General features: G+C 32.7%; 1 protein-coding gene across 2 annotated transcripts in view; it reads right to left on the bottom strand.

The window, feature by feature from the left end:
* svp (COUP transcription factor 2) overlaps positions 1 to 22275 on the bottom strand; it is a 245678-nt gene that overhangs the window by 118896 nt on the left and 104507 nt on the right. The gene's annotated exons all lie outside the window — the stretch shown is intronic.

The raw sequence follows: 22275 nt of genomic DNA, 5'->3' as shown, positions 1-22275 counted from the left end.
ATAAAAAGATCACGTGTTACATCCCTCAAGGCCATTCAAAAATCTCATGGTCATAAAAAGATCACGGTGAACACCATGTGATATCAAAAAATCAAGTTCGTTCAAAAAAAAATCACTTGAACCGAAAAAATCCAAACTTTCAAAACGTCATATCTCTGTAGCAGGACTTATGATCAGGTCGAATGATAAAATGGAATTGATCAAAACGAGTAATATTCAAGGATTTTCATTGAAAGACAGGTGTAAAAGAACTATTTCGATAAACCTATAAACTAAGATAAAAAGAGAAGGTAAAATAAAAACAAAGTATAATTGAAAAATTAATTTATTTTCTAAGTTTATTTTTTTATAATTAACAAAAAATAAAACGTTCATTAATACAATTCATTCAACAACACATTTGAAACGAGTTCCTTCCTAGTCATTCTGAAACTGCAACAACTCATTCCCTTTCCTTGTTAGGATTGGACCTCTTCATCTGTTGTAGCGCGTGCCGCTTACACTCGATCATGTCTTTGTCCAAGTTTTATTTCGCAACAAGAGCATCGACGAACTGAATGTTAGTATGTAAGGGCAGTAATGATAAGAATTTCTCTTTTCGTCATTTCACCCCGTAGTCATGATAGACGGTTTTATATTAATGAGATAATAATGAAACTGGTCTCGGTTGTCACCAGTCAGTATTAACAGGTGAATCACATGTCTGAAACCCCGGAACTCACTTACAACTGGATATAAATGGAAATCATCCTTTACCATCTCGTAACCCTATTCGTTTATGCTGATTTGTGGGATCTGCCTTTCGAGCCGATCGATATTTTTCACCTTTACAGAATACTCGATACCAGTCATGTTTACTATCTTTTCATGTTCAATGTAAGCGACCGGGCGGTTGTTTCTACCCGGTTGGTCAAACAGTTTGGTCAGTTCTGATCGTAAGAAAAATCTTGGTATTTTTTCTTTTTATTTGTGGGAGTTCAGTATACACACTCGCACCACCGTACAGTGGGGGTACGAAATATTAAAGCTCTAGATGGTTAACTTTACTCAGTAGCCATTCGCTTTCGTTTTGGACGAATTTGGTAAGTATCCTTTATTTTTTCTACAATCTCTGACCGTTGGTCATAAATAACTTCATTGTTGCATTAACGTTAATAAGTTTTGGTTTTCCCATGTAAATTTGGTTTATGTTAGGTTGAGGTTGTAGAACATGACTTCAGTCGCTTCTTCCATCCGTACCACCTTCTCATCACCACGTTGTTGACCTATTTAAAATATAAATAAAAATATTAATTCATCTATTTGAGATTTTATTTACAGTCAAAGAGGAAAATATTTCTGTCAACTAATATGTGCAAAATAAATAAAATCGTGTGTGTATAGCATGTACCGTAGGGGATGACATTAAATTCTTAAAATACAGCGTATCGCAAATATTTGAGCGATTTCAGTTGTTATCGATCGGCCCTTTGTAGTTCTTGAACTCTTTTCAGTTTTTATCATCATTCCTCGAAAAACTTGTCGATAATCTTGCTAAAGACTACAGACTATACCGATAAGAACAAAGTATTTAAACAAATACATAGTGCAAGACACAAAACAAACACGACTTACTCATTCGAGAAGGGATTCGCCCGTACGAGTACGTAACGGACAAACGTAAATTTGACGGAACCACCCTACCTCCTCGAAATGCATTCTTTAGCAAGCTATCCACAGAGAGTATCTCTCAACAAGATTATGACCACGTCGGAATCAAAACAAGATTATTCCAAAGCGTCTAGAATATCTTTCACTGTCGAACCTCAGGGAACTATTCTATCTGTAGACTTTAGGTTAGCTTTTGTGCGATGCTCATCTTCTAACAGATGTCTGAGTTTTCGTGATACATCTATTAATTTCTACGGTTTGGAACCTTGGTATTTCTACTCAACCATCGCTTTACTTTCAAGCCGAGGTTAATATGAAAAAAATAGAGACTAGAACTTCTATTGTGTAATGTTCACATATTCATTGAAAAAGGTACACGTTGGGGATTGCAATGATTTCCAACAGATATGCCAAAGTCAATTTTCTCCAAATCCCTGGCCAATACGACAGCACCGATTCTACTAAATGGATATAATATTATGATTTAATATTTTTTTATGAGATTGCTGTGGAAAAGCCTTTACCCTATGGTGGTTTTTGATGGTTAAATGACGAGGAAAATAATATCCTCGATATCCTATCGTCGATTGACGACGATAAGAAAAAGGTTATGTTTTGGAGGTCGATCTACAGTACCCTGAGCATTCACATGACCTACACAAACAGTACCCAGTACCCTCAAACAGTTGGGAGAGGGTGATGAAAACTTGAGACCAAGCAAGAAACCAAGACTTGATAAGCTACTCACGAGCTCGATATGATTAGGGATATTGAAAAGGAGCATTACAGATTTATTTTGATATTTTCATCAGAAAACTGTGTTGGTGTCAAATGGAGGGGTGTTTTTAATAGGGTAGCTGGCGCGCAGGCTAGCGCAAACTTGCTACCAGACCCATTAGTGGGCCTGCAGTCTTTTGGAAAAGGAATGAATGTTAATAAACGACAAGTTTTAATAACGAGTTCATTTTATATTTAAAATTTTGTTGTACATGTTTTATTTATATATAACATAAAGTTTGTTTGTCCATTCTTCCATTTTTTCGCATAATTTATCAAATAATATTCTATAAGGTAGAATGAATTCTGCAACCTCAATTTTACGGTCGAAAGTTTCCCTTCTAAATTCTATACGCGCACGAAGGAAATCTGGTGTTTATGATGGAAATCAATTGATGAACGGATCTTATTTTTATTCTTCCTACGAAACCCACGAATCAAAATTTTATGCTTGTCCTCTGGAGCGGTATCTATTTCCATCGGTTCCATTTATTATTTGAAGTCTCACCACTTTTTGAATTTGATGACCTGAAACCAAAAAAATTAGTTATTCTTCTGTCCATTTTACTGTTTTAGGTAGTCAAAGGAAGGTGAAAAAACCCGATTACCTTTTTTTAATTAAACAGTGTCTTCACCCGTGGACAGCGAGGAGATATTTTATGCTCCTGATTGGATATATCTTCATCCATCCATTCGAAAACTTCCACACCATAATACTCACATTTAAGGCTATCTAATATTCCATTGTAGAAAAATTCTACTTCCGCTAAGCTGGTTCCGTTCAACAATCGTCTTAGCCGTTTAGAACAGGTTTCAAAATATTAATGTGGGCGAACAATAAAATACAATTCGACCAGATCGCATCTCTTCTATTCAGATTAATGCTTGCTATTCCACAACTGATTTTATATATGAGACTTCCTCCTCCAGTCTTCCAATCTCTTTTATTAATGTTTTCAGCCTTTGAACGTACTCGGTAAGATGATTATTTCTCAATGATCCCATAGAATCGGAATGGAAAATACTGAAAAAGAAGAAAAGAAAGTTTAATTACATTTCCATAATTTAACTAAAAAATATATAGGTTGTGAATTGGTTTTAATACATCAAATATGCTTTCCACACAACGGATCCCAAAGGATCCCTATTTCCTCGTACAAAATGGGCATAATCTCGTAAATTGGATCCCGCTAGATTTAAAAATTCTGTTGCGGCAAGACTGGCATTAGTGTGACCGCATGAAACAAAAACGATGCTGATGTAGTTTATCAAAAAGATCTTACATCGTACTTTTTCTCTAATATCTTCGTCATTGAGGAAGTTGATACTTTCATTATCTTCTATAATGTAGAGTGTATCATCTTTCTTAACAACGAAAATATTTATCGTTTCATATGAGGAAAAATGCAAAATGTTCCGTCTGATATTTTAACCTGCTGAAAAAAGGAAAATAAAAAAAACATTAAAAGCAATCATATTCACATCAAAAACATAAAACTTTTATTATAACTAAATATTATTTCGTTACAAAGCGAACATTTGATGGGAATGGCGTTTCCAATTTTACTGGTGTTACAAATAAGACGTCCGCAAAGAATTGTAACATTTTATACAATTTATGCTACAAAGCGGTCACCTAACCCTCTATATCTTATAAATGATCCTCTCTTCAAATAAAATCTGTAACTCGGCCGACTACTGTATTAAGAAGTGATATCGCACCATTTTCAACCGGTGGTAGTGTTCTTCTCGTGAAGCTACTCCCACTTAGTATGCAGTCTCATTCTCTTCTGCCGCAGCGTTCATAACTTCATCCCACCTGTTCGATTTTCTGATCGTGTAGGAGCGTGGGAAACTCTCTCTTCGTCTTCACAGCTTGACAACAAATCAAACTCCAGCCGTCTTCTGTTAAGCGGTCGAGGCGGGAAGTATTGAGGTGATCGAGGCGAATACGTAGATGGTAGCTGATGACTCAAATGGAAACCCCTTCAGAAATGGGCAGAGAAGGCTCCTAATCGGTGGAGGAATTGTCGTTTAATACTACCATTTCAACAGCTACTGACTGCTCACTACCATTTTCAAACATGCGCTGTGACATCTGCAAAACCCCAAAACGGCACAATAAAGTAAATGAAATATGAAGAAAAGAAATAATTATAATTGTTATAATAAATTGACTTACCTTTCTAGCTTACCTCTTACGCCTCTTTTCACCTCTTACGTAGCGCCCGCTTGGGCGCATAAATTGGAGAGAAATAGAATACTTATTCAAAATTCAAGGTGTGTCCAGTCAAGAGCCTTAATTGTATGCACTGGTGTTTTTAACGAAACCTCCTACGACGCTACTACCGTATTGGAAAAGGCTCTTCCAATCGATTTAGTGGTGAATGTTCATGCAGAAATGTGGACATTGCGACGAGGCAGGGAGATCGAGGTATTTGGGATGCGGTTTCGAGCCGTGCCTGTACTGGAACAGAACGGTAATCACAATGCACCGAAGCAAAACTTCGAAGAGTTGTACATCTCCCGCCTGCGGAGAAGGCTTCAGAGCCTCGCGATGAAAGCATGGCAGCAAGATCAAGATGAAAGCATGGCATCACGACTAAGGAAGGTCCTTATAAATTTACACAGAACTTGGGGGGATGGTACGCCTCTAGTTCATTTTTAAGGGCAACGGGAGCCTAGATACTCACCAACCATGTGAATTTAAATCAATGTTTGTACAGGTTCCGCTTGGCAACTGATGAGCTGTGAGTCTGCGGGGAAGTCCAGTCGAAGTAACATATGATGTTCGACTGCCCAGCTCTTAGGGAGGCCAGAACCTAGGCCACCCTGGAACTTAGAAATCAAGGGGAAAATTGGCCACTCACAAGCGACGAGTCAGTGTGGCGAGAGACGCATTGTTGGACCGTGCGGGAGTTCCTTGATTCAGTTGCTTTGTTCAACCGGCATCAGTAGTTTTCTAAGGGAAAAAATTCCTACCGCGATGATGTAGGAAGCTATCGTCGAGAAATGGCTGGCCATTAGCCAATTATTTACAGCTCCAAGCGCTGTAAACGGTGAAAAGATACTTTCTGACATTTAGCGACCTAGGCGTGGCAGCGAATTGCTCTCTTTGACGAATAAACTTTGTATTTATGATATCATATATTTTAGTATAGACGGGGTGCGCCAACCCAATTTTAGTAATATATGACAAGTGGACGGTGGGACACAAGCGAGTGATGTTTTGCATCACACTTATTCTGTTCACGCTGTTAGGTTAGCTATAGGAGCTAGATAGGAGACTGGTCGTTTAAATTGTTGGAGGCTCAGTAGCCCTTCGTTGCACAGACATTTGGTGTTGTGCTTTTAGAGCGACCGAATGAGGTGGAGGCGGGAGTAATGCCTTTCCAGAGATGAGGTGTTAAATATATAAGATTTCAAAAAAATCAAGCCGTTTTTTTGACTCCGACTACGGGAAATAAAACAGAAATATATATCCTTACTGCTGGTGTATTCGGAAAGTATATTAAAAGCCCATAATTATTATTTAATTACCAATGATTATTATTATTACTTAAGATGTGTTAAGTATTTTTTTAAAGTTGTTTCACTCTCTCACCTGAATGATGGCGTAGCAGAGATAACAAATACATCTATTTGTATTCGTTATCTCTGCTATCAGCAGTACTGTATACGCAGAATGAGATAAGATCATGATAGAAATTTGGCGGATATTTAAAACCGTTAAGCTTAGAAAATGCATTATCATTCGATAACTGTGTGTTAAATAAGTATGATGCAATATTATCAATCATATGTATTTTTGCACGGCCCGAAATCCTTGTACCCCTCTCCATAAAAAAGGCAGATTATATCATCCTGATTACAATTAACTTTGTCCCATCGTGCTTCGCCCACAGTTACCGATATATAACTTTTAGGTTTGATATAACTTTGAAATTTTATTTTTTGTCATGAACTTGATTATATTTTTTTAGATAACCTTAAAATGCTTTATCCTTGATATTTTTTATGACCTTTTTTATAATTTGATCAGGAGCGGTGTTTAAGCGATCTTTTATGATTACGTCATCAGTGACCTTTTTCGTTGATCTCCAGTGGAGAGAGAAGGTCACGTGGGGTAGAAGTTCAAGTTCTCTCCCAGAAAAGACATTTTTCTACTACTTATATATCCAAATATTTATATTGCCTGATCATAGACAGCGTCATTTTCTGGCGCTTAAAAAAAATATTTTTGTAACTATGCACTGCCAAATTTCACCCAAACTGGAATCCAAAATCGAGTTGTTCTGACTGAAAAACTCAATAACATCTTTAATTCTTTCATATCCATTACATTTATTTATAATAGTTAAGATTTTTTACAAAAAAAAAACCGTTTGGGAAGTTGAAACTCAATGCAGTACCCACTCTTTTAACTTAACTAAAACTAAAAACAAAGGCAACAGAAAATTATCAATATGAATATACTTTTCCTCTTGAAGAAAACATAAAAATATTAAAGTTCTTTTATTGAAATTTTTAGGTTTTCGTATGCCGGCCTATTTAGGTCAGCCTGCTAAAATGCTTAACAGACTTTTTCAGAAATTAAGAATTATTTTTATACTGGCATTTTTTGTTATGCATGAAAGAGGTAGTTTTCACAAAGGAGATTTTGTATGTAGACTTAAAAAAATTAAAAGACCAAATCGTCAATTCGCTTAATTTCATTTACATGTTTCATCACCACTATGAAAATCTAAGAACTTCAATTTAAGTTCATTTACCTTTCAAAACGTATGTTTTTGTAACAAAAATACCCTTAATAAAGCCAGATGCATATAAAAATCAATTATACAATGACTGCTATTCAAAAAAATTATTTCCTGTTTGTAAGTGTATTTATTTTATTACAAAATTCTTTAGACCCTTAAATAACTAGCAAAAACATGGATATTGATACATTTTGGACTACGTTGCGTTTTCTATGTAGAGGCAGAACAATATTGTTGTCTTTGTAACGGGATTCAAAACATCTACGTATCATTTCGGATATGTATGTAAAATTTATCTTCTTATATTCTGCAATTTTCTAGTTATCGGGTATATAAAGTGATTAAAGTGCTGCTCGAAAAGACTCATCGTGCTTCTTTTAATAGCAATTACGGAAATTATTTTGTTATTATTTTTTTTACCTTCTGAGATAGTCATTAAAAATTTTTTAATAACATCTCTGCCCATATGTTATCGACGCACGAAGACGATCGCGTGAATCGGGACTGTCTACTTGTAAATATCAGTTCAAATATATGAAAATGTTTACATATTTAATTTTTAATTATACGAATCGAAGACGTTACAGCTATTGACTTAAAAATAAAAAAAAAGAAGAAGAGGATATGCAAAAAGCTCAGAACACTGATGTAGCAGTGGCTTCGCAAGTCAGAAAAAGTCTATATATAAAAATCTACTTGAAATGAGTAATTTAATACATCGGTCAGGTGCAATAAATATTTATTTTATTCGTTTGGAAACAAAAGGATAACATCCAATTTTAGTTTATTACCTTTTCTGATGATAAATGAATATTGTAAGATGTGAAAAGTGACAATCCTAAGCGGTATCCCCGTTGATTGGAAATATAGACCGAAGAATTTCAGTCTAACAGTGCTGCCTCCTGGTGACCGTATGAATTGAAAAAGAAGCATTTATCGGCATTCAACTCAAAACAGGAATGTAATTTCTCGTTCTCTCAAAGACAGCCAAAACTTGTATTAAACTAAAAAATATGTCTTAAAAATATTTTTAACGATGTTACCGAGTTGAATTTTAACAATAAATCCGGTATTTTTCTAGCTACCATTCAATTCATCTCATTCTCAAAAAATACGTGCGTTAAAGTGTGTACTAGGTAGAAATAGACAGAAAATACAAAATTATACCGCGAGGTTCACCGATTCATAAACTTCGATAAGAATATTAGCGATTAGCATCAGTTACACAAACCCTAGGCAGCACCGGCGAGCTGAATTATGTTGGAAGTTAAAGAAGTCGTTAGATTGTTTCCCCAGATAACCCACACTATCGCATAATAATTTATGCATTAGCCGGAATAGAGTGTATACGACCAATTAATATAATTCACCTTCTATTGACTCAGCTCAAGTTCGCTTAAGCTCGAGAGCTACTAGCTTCATCTTAATAATATTTACATAACTCAAAGAATGCATTACTAGTTTATGAATAACATGACGTATGTAAACGATATGGAATGAATAATACCGATTTTCTTCATATTGTAAATTTATTTTTATCACTGCAGATTGAGAAATACTACATTTTGGATGTTCTTGTATTAATAACAACAAAAATCACTATAAAGAACATTCGAATACCAATAACTTCTCAAAAATAAATTAAAAGTTTATATTACTTTGCACTTTAATTTCAGAATTACAATAAATTAATCAGCCGGTATTTGAAATGGATTATTTTTAACAAAGTGGAAAATTGTGGTCAAAAATTAGGAGTGTTCAATATTCATAATTAAAAAAAAAAATTTTAAACGGTTTTTATTAGCTTATTTATTTTTGTAACCAATCATAAATACGAAAATGAAAATTTTCTTATTTTTAATAAAGTATTTATTATATATGTAATAAGCCTAATAATTTGGTTAGCTTTTTATTCGAATAATTTTTAATAACATAAATCGGCACGTTATTGATAAACTTACTGTGAAAATAATTCTATAAAGCGAGTCATCAACATTTTTAACGAACTTCCCATTTTCTGAAAGAAATATCCTTTCTCAAGAAGATCAAGGGGTTTGAAGGATTCTCATTTTTCCAATCGTTTATTTTCTACAGACGGACTATATTTACCGTCCAACATTTGCTGTGCGAGCAAATTTAACTTCTAAAGATTTTCTGGAGAACAAATAGATTTTATATAGTTTTTATAGAAACAGTTGTTTTATTACTACATGAAAGATAAGCCAGTGTGCGCGCGGGCGCGTGTGTCTGTGTGAACAAGTGAATTTTTTATTAACTTAAATCTAGAGTAGCTGCACTGATAAGCTTACTCAGTCGGCATGCCAGCTTGCCCGGAACGATGGGCGATGCACCGCAACTAGCAGTCAAGTCGATCTGCCAATTAGAGAGGATAATTGTAGGTTTAGGCGCGCACGCTCATGCAAGTACATTCTCTTGCTCTCACCCGCGTGTGCGTATAGAAACTACTCTCTTGTCTGCTTCACTGAGCCCGTTACTTTAACCCTTTACGTCTTTAAAATTGAGTTTATGCATTTTACGCCTTGATACAAGACATTTATTGTCATCTAGTTTTGATTACGGATAAGATATTACTTTACGACTCGTTACTGATAACGATTAATTTACTTTTGAACTCGTCAAACTGAATTATACAGTAACGTATTACCGAACACGACCGAAAAAAATATGCTTTAGTTACTTTGGATGTTCAAATAAGTCATCTAGATTCGCGTATTGTGGAAGACCGTAAAGAAAGAAGCTAAATGTCTATGCTCTGTACAATGAACTCGTCTATCGTTTCTAAAATAATTCAGAGAAAACATTTTCCTTATTAAATAATTAGAAGATAATAAATATTCCTTACGCATTTAAAGATGTTAAAAATAATGTAAGATTTTTTTAAAAACGGTGTATGAAATTATTTAAACATGCCTAGAGATTTACGATAACCTAAATAATTTATATTTAGCTTTCTCTTTTGTTAACCAGTTGTAAGGAGTCATAATTTATCTTTTATTTTTGTTCTACACGTATGCACGTCATATTTGATACTATTATTGCTAAATATGGAAATTTTGTTGTCATTATAGTTATCATTATTTTGTAGATACCTATGTTTTATGGTTAAGCATATCTTACTTTTACTTATTTTAAAATGCTTTGTGTCCAGAAGTTTTGCGAAAATTCATACTCCAAGGGTATAATGAAACCGATACGATGGCGTATATTTTATAAGCGCTTAGCAAGATTATTTTCACATAAATTTGTTTTTGTCTAAATTTCTATTAAGACTGTCTTGCTTGTGCTCTTTTACAATATCCGTAAACAAACAGGATGTAGAAAGACTTACATGAGAAAATTATGAAAGATAAGCGAAATACAATAACACTGAGAAGAACACACTCGCGATTTTTATAGCGGTTAGGATAGCCGTTGCTTGCGATGGCAACAAATCCGGCGGAGATGCGGTGAGTAACGGAATGCCATGACCTAACTTCGTGTGTACAATTCTGTATTTTATTAACTGTTGAACAGCTGAAGATGATCTCGCTGTATTTGAAATATTTTATCTACTTTCAAACCTCTATGTGTGGATGTTCCACAATATCGAGTGAACAGTGAAAACCTAGATATATAAATTAAAAATAAGCTTGAGTTTACGTCACCGCCCTCTTACGTCTCTGCATGTTCCTATAAAAAATCTATATGTCTGGTCTCTGAAAGTTCTAGATGTACCTATCCATGAGCAACATCAAGACTATAGTAGAAGTCCTCCCGCATTAATTTCCCTGTGCTTTTAACGTAATCTGATTTTACTAGCCCATTAAAGCGACAGTGAGAATTTTTATCTTATCCTGGATTGTGATCAACATTGATAACTGTGCACCATCTTATCCTATCTTCGAAAAGGAAAGAAACACACCGGGTAAGATCGGGTGACCTGGGAAACTAACAAAATCACAAAGTCATGGTGTCACTGGAACAACTAATTGTAAGAGAATATTTCGTTATGGAAAGGGGAAAATCGGAATTCATCTGGGTACAAGTAACAGTTAAAATTCAAGTAGAATGCCGCCGTAACTGTATAAAATGTGACCGGGTTGTCTGTTATTATGACGGTAGTCGGTTCTCAAGAGAAGATTACATGATTTCGGTATTTCAGTATCATTATGGTACAGAGAGATTGACACATGACTAGGTATAGATAGGTAGTCTGGTGCTAGACACTAGTCAGTTGCACTCTGTAACGTCTTGCATAAAGCTTCTTTTAGGTTGCGCAAAGAATATTATTGCTGAAAGAGACTGAATTCCAATGAGCCGAAGCACTATATACTGGAAAATTTAGTCATCAGAACTTTCTTCAATCGGAAAGTTGTGAAACATATATAGATCCGACCACCCTCTTTTCTATGAAAATTAAAAAGCCAAGCCTCTCCCCGGAAAATCAAATAAAAATTGTAACTATATATGAATCGTCTTGGTGTTCTGAGTTGCGTGTTTTTTCCCTACACCGCATACCCAGACTTTGTGACGGTTTCTCTAGGCCGCTTAAATTAAACGTTTTTTTCATTACCGAAAACCAAAAGGAAAAACTATTGTTGTCAACAACAACATTTTATTGTTGTCAAGAAAAAAACAATTTCTACGTATCCAAGACAAACCTTCAAACGATACAGCCCACTAATCAACGACGTAACACACCAGTCATCAAAGAAATCTCGAAATATCAATCAAAAGGTGATCGGGTGACACGGTCGAACCCTATTGGGAACATGCTACCGTTTAGGGATACCAAGGAAAGTGACTAGTGAAGCGGTTTCCTAGATGAATTCTCTGAAGTCAAATGCGAGTATGTTGTTGTAAATCCGCATGCGGAGCTCATCGAAATGTAAATGACATAATGATTTGCAAATGGTAACTTAACTCTGTTCACCGAAGGGACTGCCCCTTTAACGAACGAACTATAGAAAGAAATTCTGACTAATGCCACTTGTTAGATCTTCAAATACGGCTAAGAAATACTGACACACAAAACTTGAGTCGGCAAATTGATTTACATCTTTCTCTGATAAAACTGTACGTTAAATACATTCTCCTTGGTGAGGAATGTGTATAGTAAAGATGCAACCATCATTCCCAAGTACTATTAAGTGTATTTCATACGGACCAGTTTATAAGAGATTTTTTCATTAAAATGTAAGTATATATATATATATATATATATATATAAAAATACATACATGCATGCGCGCTTGTGTGTTATACGAAATTACTGCATGGTTTGAAAAATTTAATAAAATAAACTAAATTTAATTACCGATTTAATTATCGATCACTTAAAGCATACTAACTTCAAAATCTTATTAGTAATTTTAATTTTACATCAAATAAATTTAAAATAATAAAATCTAAATAGAAAATGAATAGTTTTATAATAATCAAATAAAATTTCATCGATGAACGTCTGTCTATTTTAATTACTTGATACCACTGACTGACGACAGGAAGTGTGAATAATGATAATAGTAATTTACAAGGGTTAAGTCGGCATTAATTACCAAGGGATGTACCAGGGTGAAAATTAATCACAATTACGGAAGCTATTAATTATTGTTGCCTTTGAATCTAACTCGACAGATTGATCATAATCGGCTTATCATATCTGTTTAGAAACTGACATACATACAAGAATGACTACACATCTATGTATATACATATATCCATACGTAATAAACGCGGTTTTAAATTACTTAATCGACTTAGTTTTTCAACTAAAAAAATTTAAATGTAGATCTTTTCAAACCTTATTTGTCGTAAAAATTTTTATTAGGCTACATTCTACAGAAAATTAAAATAAGATTAAGACGTAAGTTACTGAAGAAAGTAATCGTTAAAATTACTTTAAATTATCTATCTGTTAGTTACCGTAACCAAACGGTCGTAGCAGACTTGAAGTAAGACGCAAGGTATTTAACTAAATTACATAATCGCTCTCAAACTTTCAAGCGTTTCACCTTCCCAAACTTAGTAAGAAATTGAGCAGTAACGTGGTCTCTCGTTACTTTGTCTTCTTCAGGGATCTGCACGTTCGAGGTCATAGCAACCAAAAAACAAATACGATTTTTTGCTGATTTCTGTTTAATTTAAGAGAAAGAAAAATTTTTCCGATCATAAACTTTCAAACGACTTAGAATCATCATTACAAAGCTCATAAAACTTATATACAGAAAGTTTTCATACATAGAAAAATAAACTTTTTTTAAGATCATTTTTATTTATATAATATGCTTTACACAACTGCAGTTATTTTGAAAACACATTTCGATGCGTGTCCTCCACTGCTGAAGAGCAGTTTCCATACATAGAAAAAATAAATTTTTTTTTCTATGGTGTATCAGGAAAAAATACAAAACATAAATCACCTAAGTACAGCTATAGTTATGATTGTAATGGTGTTGGTGAAAAGTTCCTTCAGATGATTTATATTTTTTATCTTTTTCGGATACCCCATGTCCATCATAAAAAAAAATGTTTTTCCTACGTGCGAAAACTTACAGGACACTCTAGTTAAAACTGGACACCGTCATATTGTGGGGAAGAAGTTTTTTTTTTACTGAAACTTACTCCTTCTTAAACGAATCGAAAACTCGTCTAACTTTTTAATTCTCGTACCTCGAATAAAAAATAAATTTATGTATGATTAGGTATTGTTTAAATCGTAGTGTCGTTTTATGAATAAGGGATTTTTTATAAGTTACTAGCAGACCCGGAAATGCTTCAACAGTGCTAGATAAGAGTAAATATACAGATTAATGCACACACTTGAAAGTTTGACAAAACATTAAAAAACTGAACATTACGGAACTTCACAAAATTTAATCTTTCACTTTTCCCTTTACCTTTTTTACCTTTTTTACTATTTCCCCTTTTTCCCTATTTCCCTTTTTCCAGTTTCCCCTTTTTCCTTTTTTCCCTTTCCCCGTGCGTAAATCGATCCAGTAGTTTTTAGTCTATAGTGGACATACATACGAACATTGTCTTTTATATATATAGAGGAAGAAAGTCTCTTTGTATATTTGTTTGCTTGTTTCGTGAATATATCGACACCGGCGTCACCTAGCGGGTAAATTAAATTTTTTTTTTTCTTTTCACGTAACATATTCTGAATATGAGTCAAATCGGACCATAAATACAATTTTTCGAAATATCTCGACCCCAGTGCCACCTAGTGGGTCCGAACTAATTCAGAAACTTTCACGGGCGTGCCCACAACCCATCAAAGTTTCATCGCAGTCGGATGAATGGTATAGGAACACAAACGGGATAAACAAACATTCATTTTTATATATATACTAGCAGACCCGGCAATGCTTCGCTATTGCTAGATTTGAATATTTATATATATAGATTAAATGAACCCAACTGAAAGTTTGATAAAACATTAAAACGCTGAACATTGCGGAATTTCACAAAATTTAACCTTTCACTTTATAAAAGTCAGAATGTACATAAATCTAATTGTCAAAACAGTACTACCTATCGGACTTAATTCAAACTACTTTCTAAACACAGTAGTCGGTGCAGAATACTCCTAACTTTCTTTGTACTGGTCAAATCAAGGATTTCAATAGCTTTAAACCTTCTCCGGACAACGCGGACCATTTTGCAAAAACCCGCGCGTAAATCGGTCCCGTAGTTTTTTAGTCTATAGCGGACACACATACGAACACTACCTTTATATATATATATAGAAGAAGAAAGTTTTTTTATGTATATTTTGTTCAATTCGTAAATATCTCGACACTGGCGCCACCTAGCTGGTGTAGTTTTTGAAAAAAATGTTGTTTTCACGTAACTAATATATGTTCTGAATATGAGCCAAATCGGTCCGTAAATACAATTTTTCTAAATATCTCGATCCCAGCGGCATCTAGCGGGTCCATTTTTTTGCAGAGGTATTTCTTTCCATGTAAGTAACACGTATTCTGAATACGAGCCAAATCGAACCGTAAGTAAAATTTTTCAAAATATCTCGACCCCAGCGTCACGTAGCGGATCCGAACTAATTCAGAAACCTTTGCGGGCGCGCGCCCAACAAGTTACCAAAGTTTCATCGCAATCGGTTGAATGGTATAGGAACATATACAGGACAAACAGACAAACAAACATTCATTTTTATATACATTAAACATAGCGATAATAAACTATTAATTTCGCTAGAAAAATATCACTGTAGTGTTTTCAAAAGTACGTATTCTTTGGAAAGAATGTAAATTTAATTTTATCGGACTAGCGATTTTAGGTCGTGTTTTACAACAGAACGAAAAGATTCAGTTTGCGTATTCGATAATTTAAAATATTTATCTGTGCAGCATTTCATAACTAAAATTGTTCTTTAAATTGTACGATTTATATTTTTATTTAAATTCCTACACTTTTATCCATAAATAAAAAAAGTACAGAATAATATAACAGATATTAGCAGTACGTATAATCTACTACTAATACCTGTAAGCAGTGTATTACCGATGTCGAGTTAAATTATATAGTAATCAGCTGCACAATGTACATTGTTTAACCTTTAATGTCAATGAAAATAAAAAACTGTGTGTTAATGTGTTTATAAAGCGGGTATTAATACGATACTTTTACGTTACCTGGCAGGTGGTTACTGTAATACAATCATGACCTTTCTCTTTTATGTTTAATTTAATACCCGATATAAAGTACGAATTCAAAGCGGATAAAATATTAATACAACATAAATAAAACCGGTAGTAGTTTTAATTCAATTTGATTACATTAATTAATTACCTGCAGCGTTAAAACCTTTATTTATTTAAAAGAAATTTCAGTCGCTAAAATTAATTCGACATACTTGTATTATCTGTATAACAACTTCCACATTTTTATTCCTGTCCTGCGTGATACATACCCCTCCCGTAAAGTTTATTCGATTAAAAAAGTAATAAAAACCAAGTTTCAAAAAATGTATTTCTCTTCATTTTATTTATCACCATCTGAACGGTGGGAGAATTTTGAACAAACCTTATCCCTAAAGCTAATGAAGATAAAAACTTAGGTTTACCAGTTTTTTAAAAATATGATAGAAATATATGTTTGTATGTACAAATACTAAGGAAGTAATACTTTTTATTTTATGATATGAAACAAAATATTACACATACGTAATGTACTTATGTTATGTACATAACAAAAAAAGTTCAATATTATGAAATGCATGTAGATTCCTAAATAATTCACATAATAATGAATCACGGACGTTGAAAAAAACGAAGAATTTACTGAGAATCCGAATTTCTTCAGCAACTCCATCCGGTTTGTGAAAATTTCGAATATTCTAAATAGTGGAAATACACGTCCAAAATCGTTTTCTTTGCCATTATTCTGGTTCGGCCAATATTCTTTAGTATTACAGATTGCAGTACAATTTTTGTCTCACAAATCTTGTTAAACAATATTTTCCCCGATTTGTTCTATTAAACGAAAAATCCATGTTTATGTTTAACCGTTACATGTAGTTTTTAATCTTAAATTTTTTTAGAAACCTAAGATATCGCAAAGATTTGTTGAATTATTTCAGTAATAATGTAGTGAAATAAAAATAAAAGGAAGTTTTTATTTATATATTAAAAAAAAGTTTAGGAGCTAATATAAACAATTTTACTATTATTTTAATAAGCGCTGTAAGTTACCGAATCACTTTGTTACATTAATTTACTAATAAATGCTTTCGTATTGAGTTTCTTGATAATTTTTATAATGAAATGATATTTGAATATAATGAAATGCAAAACATCTAAAATATTTTTGGAAGTCGAACGCTAAACCATACGCATGAGAAGAACACGCTACACCATCTAGTCGACCTTGAAGATAATATTGTGCACTTCTTTCTTTTTCTGTTTAGCCTCCGGAACCACCATAAAGTATTACTTCAGAGGATGGGATGAATGAGGACGATATGTATGAATGTAAATGAAGTTTAGTCTCTTGCAGTCTCAGGTCGACCGCTTCTGGGATATGTGGTTAATTGAAATGCAACCGCCAAAGAACACCGGTATCCATAATCTAGTATTCAAATCCGTATAAAAGTATGCCTTTACTACGACTTGAACCTTAGAAATCTCGACTTCGAAATCAGCTGATTTGCGATGACGAGTTCACCGCTAGACCAAGACCTTGGGTTAATATTGCATACTAGATCTTGTTATTTATGCAAAAATTAATAAAGAATTTCGTACTCGCAGAACCAAAAATCACCAGCTATATGTGAAAAAATAACAGCGTTGCCTTCTCAATCTTCAAAAATATTCTTTAATACACAGAAATCCTTATGTTTGGATTCGGATAATTCCTGGTAATCGAACTAAGCGATCCATTTTCAAATTGACAACTACGACGTCAAGGCTATTATATTTTTGCCGATCAATTTTTATAGGTGGAACGGCTCGTACGTTATAAATATTTCTACGTCAACAAAAAAGTTGTAAAATAATCCATATATTTGAAGTCGAGTAAAAGCCGGTGCGGAATAATTTCCTTCTCAATCAACCGTAAAAATAAAAATTCGACGTTAGCTGTATATATAAATGGTGCAAACAAATCGATAAGCCCGAGCAAAAAACCAACGGTATCCGATGTTATTGCTTTATATTAATTTGGTTACGTTGTGATCTCTTTAAAATTATTTTAAAAAGGAAACAATAGGTAATACAACGTCAGCGTAACGGATTATTTTATTACATAACATATTAACTAAACCGTACTGCAGATCAAAAGATCTGAAGCTCAAAAGGTTGATCAAAAGTGTTGTTAGCCTAACGCAAAATATTACATCGATATTAGACAGACAATTGTCTAACGCAGAAGGTTATCGATATTATTAAACTTCTCTTATTTGCCAGAGACAAAAAATAACCTCGTAAAAAGAAAGGTTGTCCAATTATTTAGACACCGTAGAGGCCTATGGATCTATCGGTAGAGAGAGATGGAGATAGCACCCTTCTCTTCATAACGATAAAAGGTAACAAACTAGGAAATTAAAAAAAATAATAACTACAATAATAATGGGTAGAAAAAATAAGCGCGCACAGTTTATTCATTAACGTCTAAAACGCTAAGGTAATAGAATTTAAATGTAATTGATTTTATAACAATTAAATTCTTATAACAAATATTACAATTATTTTTGTTCACCTTTGTTTACAACGGTTTATGTTTCTCATTTAATTTAAATCAAAACGGGGATTTCAACCGCATTATTTTTTTATGTAAGTAAAGACAGTTACTTAAAAAATTAAAATTATTTAAATTAATTAATCGGTATCGATTATTTCTTTAAAAACATCTGAACTACAAAATATCTTTTTATTTATAGAACTTTCATTAAATTGCAGCAGTTTGATGATTTCGAGATTTTTAAGACTCAATACTTTATAAAGTCAATCAAATTTATTCATTCCCAAACTTCTATTTATTACCAGTGATCATAACACTGCGAGTTTATCACAATAAAATTGACTCAATAAAAAAAAAGAAAACTATAATCGGTTGGTGTAGAGAATTTAATTTATGACTTAAAACAAAGTTTGATGCGATGAATGACTTACGAGACAACTGCCAAACGTTGTTTTGTGCAGAATTTCATTACGGTGACTAAAATACAAATTTTAATGAATAGAAAAACTCCAGAACGGGATTTATTATCAGAAGAAAAATATTTATTATATAATTATATTTGGGATTTGTAGGCCGATCAAATTTTATAATCAAAAGATCTAAATTACTGCAGTTTCTCTGTAACTACAATAATAAAATGTAAAACGAAAAAAAACCAGATAAAGCTTCAAAAAGTAAAGTCCATTTATATTTTTTATCAGAATCATTATATTTTCCTCATAGTTTTATATTTGTTATTACGTCTAAGAGAGTTTTCATTCCTACAGATGAAAGTCTCCTTTTACGACAGCTGATTAATTTCTTTCTGTAGTATTAGCTTTTTAGTATAACATATTTTTCTTTTTATTTGCTTGCAGCACAGCGGAACAATAATTTCTTCGTGAATAAAAGTAAATTGGAGAACAAGAAAACGCTCAAAAATAGTTTATAAAACATTTTAAAATAGACCGCTATTTCGATCGTTAACAGTAATCATCAGTAAACACTGAGGAAAGGGTGTAAATTACGACAAAAATTTAATGTATAAACGGTAAAAAACGACAACGGTATAATATTAAACATTATTTAGAACGTAAACGGAATAACTAAATAATGTAAAGTATTAAATATTATGAAAATACCCGACGTTTGAGTAAAATTTTGAAATACGGCAACTATGAGGTCTGTGGCTCCGTTCCCCTTTGACCGATTGATCAAAATTAAGTAGCAATCAATGTCTCGTATTCAGAAATCGTCGTGTCAAATTTCATTAAAATCAATTCATCCGGTCTGGAGGCGTTAAGAAAAAATAAACCGACATACATACTTATATCCTATAGGAGGGATCAAGAAACTTAGAACTCTAGAGAAAGATATGCAAATTTTGACCCGAGGGGGAATATGCACATATTCCCCGTACAATGTTTACTGTATACTATACAGTATAATTACATAGCCAGGAAAGTAGGAGAATTTGAGTTTTAAAAAAGTATAAATAAAAAAAAGGGAAAAAACGAAATAAAGGTTAAACAATGAAACCTTCAATTCATATTCCTTTCTAATAATATATAAACATTTTTTACGACACTTCCTAATTTATTCTTACTTTTTTCTATAAAACTTTTATAGACATCATCATTTTTTAATGTTTCCCAAGAATACTTATTTATCTAAATAATATTTATTATTATTTCATCATTATAATTTTTTTTGTTTTACTTATTTGTTATTATTTTTTTAATATTTTTATCTATTATCTCCTCGGCGTCTACTGATAATTGTGTTAACAATCAAAATGGCCTTTAGTTTAAGATTTCAAGTAAATTTGTTTTGAACGGCATTTGATCATCTTCCTGTTGTCCAATACATTTCATTCACCAATCGGCATAGAAGTTTCTTTTCATAAAAAATATAATTAAAATTTGTAATTGTGCGACTGCTAATCGGAATGACTTCCCTTAACTTCTTATTCTTAATTAATATAAAGATATTTAAACGAATAGTTACGTGTACGGATGTTGTTTGTTGAGAATCTAGCTCTGTGCCTGTACAGGCCTTCGAATTTGTATGCGATAAACAAAAACGTAAATTTCAATATGTTTTATAGATAACGAATCATTATTTAACGGATGAGTTCATAAATAGAGGCGTTTTAATAATACTCAAATTAGCGTATGAGGAAGCTTATATTTATTTCTTAATAATTTCATTCTATAGATAATTAATGAGTTAGAAGAAAAGAGTGATCTTTTTAAGGAAAGCTTAACGCAATAAGAAGTTAATGAAAAAATTAATAAAAATATCTTCTAATTAAGACAGCGATAACTGTTAATGACGTTACAAAACTAATAAATTACCAATAACCACTGATAAAAGAGAAATATTACGTTATGAGAGAGAAATTATAGCTAGAATTCCAGTAATTAATTGATATAGCATCAGCGATCATGTTTAAATACCTACTTGACTGCGGTAATGCGATAAGTTTATAGTCTTTAAATAGACATGACCTCAAATAAGAATATTGTACGCATGCGCAAACCGTCGGATACAAATTTCGTCCGCTTTCTTTTATTCCTGATATGAAAAATAAAATACAGTATCGCATTTTACCGCAGTATCTTGAACGATTCTATAGAGGAACCGTTCAAATCATCATAATTGCGAGAGCTTACGTTCATTAACAGCGGGCGATAAAATATTATCGAACTTAAGTGTATGGTTTTTTTTTAACAAATGTTACATAAGAAAAATTATTATAATTATAATTAATAATTAAGAAAGGCTACTACTCTACTACTGCCAAGATAATTTTTTAATTTTTTTTGGAGGAAATTACTTACCGTTATTGTAGATTTCTTACGTGTCCAATTATAAAAATGATAATTCTATTAAACAACATCGTTGTAGGAAAAGTAATTTTGTGCATTGAAGATTTAGTCATTCATATTTTTATTCAAAAGGTGAAAAGAAAAAGATAACTAAAAAAGAGAAAAAAAAAGAATAAAAATAATTCAAGCGTTACATGATTTTGTAATTGGAGAAAGAAAACACTCGTGTATAGTATTTTGTTTTGGCGTTTACTTAAACTAATGTATTGTTACTAGTTTACTGCCTAAAACCGTCAGTTTCTATCGAAAGAAAAAAACCCTCATTCGTCTCTACTTGGACCGTATTTTATTATTCATCGTAAATGCATATTTCAGGTTATATAATTAGACCAAATTTTTTATCATATATACGAGTAAATATGATTTTTCAGTCACATTTTCTCTATCGTTCATTTTTTCTCTGTCGCTTAAAAAAAAAAATGGTTTAATTATATCATCTGAAGAATGCATTTACGATAAATAATACTATTCGGTTCTAATAGTTAAAAGTAGAAACAAGCGAGGGATTTTTCTTTTCGGTAGAAACTGATGATTATAGACAATAGACTAAGCTAGTAGAAGATTTAGTCGCGATACGTTAGTTCAAGAGTAATGGTATTAATTGGCTGAACAGCAACTCTTAAATGAAGGGTATAAAACAGCACTTGTAATACTACAATAATAAACTGACTTACGACTCAGGTCATTAGCTTTTATTTCCAACGAGATATTATAGCCATCCTATTCGAACTTAACACCTGCGTTTGCTAAGCTCAAAGTAAAGTACTACAAACACTTTGCAAATGACACCGATAAAATCATTACGCAGGAATAATTTATTTAAAAATAATAAAATAATTTGGTTATTAATTTCTTCTCTAAAGTCAGGCCGATAATCGACATCTCTGCTCACAATTCACGGATTACGTAAATAAAGTTTTACTCAGAGTAAATTTTCTTCGACTATGATTCGATGAACGTTTACGGCAGAGGTTATTTATGCTGAATTTTAAATTTTACGAGTTACGTTTTCGGTT

This window comes from Lycorma delicatula, chromosome 1, assembly GCF_047948215.1.
Source record: "Lycorma delicatula isolate Av1 chromosome 1, ASM4794821v1, whole genome shotgun sequence".
Lineage (NCBI taxonomy): Eukaryota > Metazoa > Arthropoda > Insecta > Hemiptera > Fulgoridae > Lycorma > Lycorma delicatula.
Note: the sequence above shows the minus strand (reverse complement) of the source record. Positions and strands in the feature narration are given on the sequence as shown.